The following is a 2,721-nucleotide window of genomic DNA, read 5'->3' on the forward strand; positions in this document are numbered from 1 at the left end:
GATCTAGATATCTAGATCTAATCTAGATCTAGATCTAGGCTACTTTGCTTAGCCTACACAGAGGGATAGAAGTAGAAGCCTAGAAGGTGAATATAGATCTAGTGCGCGGAGTAATTTATGCAAATTTTTATATTTCACGTGTGAGATATCAGCTTATATTTCACGTGTGAAATATAAGGATATATTTTACCGGAAGTGCAATGCTAAAACAGCTTCAAGTATGGTATAAATTTCAATATTTACATTTAAACTTGTTATTTATTGTCATATCAATACTTTTTATGACGTCATTTGCATATTTGGATTTCTTAAGTGTAATTTGGCCTTTTTATAAGTCATTTGAATTTGCTATTTTATGTAGAAAGAGGACACATCCTCCACATCAGTTTTACTTTGGGTCTGATAAGTTAGGAAACAAAACATACTTTGAAATCTACGATAGCACAACCCCCATAACTTCTATTTTTAAATTTAATTAAAAATTTAATAGTGCGGGGCAATTTCCTACCCACATAAGCACACATGCCAAATAAAAATATAAAGACAGACATTCAAGAAATTAAAGCTGTATTGAAAAATAAAACATGGCAGAGAGAAGCAAATGATTAAAGCTGAATGTCAAACAGATTTCTGTTGGTTCTAAGGGCTGTGATTGGGGGTGTGGAATTCCCCCCACCTTCCCACCATATTCTTTTTTTCTAAATACTAACTAGAGTCTTTTCAATTTTGATAGTGCAACCTGCTTGGAGAACCGAAAGAAATGGGTGACAAGAACGGATCAGGATGATGTAGCTTGTTTGAGAGCATTCGATCAAATACATGAATGAAGAACCATGATCGCCGATGCTTGTCTGATCAGATCTAGATCTAACTTTAATGATGATGGTGATGAATTTTTTTCATTTTTTCTATCTTTTTTATGGGGGGACATCAGTAAGAAATACGCTTTTTTTTCAGGCAAAAAAATAGTCCTGTAACAGAGCGCCGTGCAAACGTGGGCACGCAAGAAAGTAAACAAACTAGAGTTGACCATTTGTGAGGCAGCGCGGTGGAATCAGGCTCTCGTCAATTTTTGGGCATATTGAATTATTGGTATCATCTTAAAGCTTGTTCATTTGTCTTGCTTTCAATGAAAAAATGTCCCATCCATCTTCAATAGAAGTGGAGATATTTTGGATTGAAGGAGGTGGGGGTCACCTGGTTTAAGAGGTAAAATTAGCGAGAAAATGGCCGCCAAAGCTTGGTAAATTCCAAAGCTGGAGAGTCCATGGAAACTGTAAATTTATATTTTTGTGCCTTTAATCAGCGTTTTCGGTGAAATCCGCAAAGGAATGTGTTTTTAAATGGACATAAAAGATGTTGAGCAAAAAACCAAAAATTTGATAAAAATTGCTAAGCAGGGAGAAAAGTGCTGTTTTCTTCGATTTCATTATTTTGACGAGAGCCCGATTCCACTACGCTGCTTCACATTTTGTTATTGTAAATTCAGGTGTTTTACACCCCAACTGACACTATTCAAATCATTTAGGAGGTGCACACTCGACACTTTGCCTGTGCTGAGAGGGATACAACATCCCAGTAGACAGACCCGGGCTGAGAGGGATACAACATCCCAGTAGACAGACCCGGGCTGAGAGGGATACAACATCCCAGCAGACAGACCCGGGCTGAGAGGGATACACCATCCCAGTAGACAGACCCCGGCTGAGAGGGATACAACATCCCAGTAGACAGACCCGTGCTGAGAGGGATACAACATCCCATTAAACAGACTTCCAAAGCCTGAGAGTCCTTATAATTAGAAACTGCAAATTTATATTTTTGTGCCTTAAATCAATATTTTTCAGTAAAATCCACACAGAAATGTGTTTTCAAACGAACAGTAAAGGTGTTGAGTCAAAAAGCAAAAATTAGATAAAAATTGTCAAATCGACAGAAAAATGCCAGTTTCTTTGATTTTATTATTTTGACAAGCGCCTGATTTCGTCATCAAGCCTCAAAATTATAAATCTAGTATGATAATATGTGACTACACTTTTTGTTAACAAAAAGATCTAAATCTAGATATAAACAATTGATTTTTTCGAGAAAACTGACTAGTTTTTAAAACCCTTTTCACATGCCCCTTCTATCCTCTGACCACGAGCCCAAGTACACAACTTTAAAAACGGCCAAAATAATGTCAAGAAGGGCGTTAACTTGACACACAAACAGAGCTGCAGCTCGAATCTGGTCTCTGGTCAAACAATGTGCCGTGACGAAAACACAAACACATAGATTTATACCACACTATTTTAGATTGGAAGTATTTCCGGTTCCCAGTGCGACGCACGATAAGAGCGAAATTAAAAGGAAGGCTCACAAAAACAAGGGGGGAAGGGGGGGGGGGCTCTGCCAAGAATAAGAAAGTTTTATCTGCTCTCTACCTAGTTTTGAGAAATTAAACGTAAATCATTTTGAGTTTTACAACAAGCCAAGATTTTTTCGAATTCACTTCTTTGAATATCTTGACAACTACAACGAATAATCTTTCCATTTTGACAGAACAGATAGAACATTTGGTTTCTGACCTCAAGGCAAGGTCTTATAAGTGACTCAAAATTGGCCCAAAATGTCAGATAGAACGTTGTAATTGTAAGGTAACGAGGTGCCAAGCGTTCTGTAATAACGCGAGACTGGTATTTCAAAGGTGCAAAATCATAACAGTTGTCCTTTAAAGGG

Source organism: Aplysia californica, unplaced genomic scaffold, assembly GCF_000002075.1.
Source record: "Aplysia californica isolate F4 #8 unplaced genomic scaffold, AplCal3.0 scaffold00082, whole genome shotgun sequence".
Taxonomy (NCBI): domain Eukaryota; kingdom Metazoa; phylum Mollusca; class Gastropoda; order Aplysiida; family Aplysiidae; genus Aplysia; species Aplysia californica.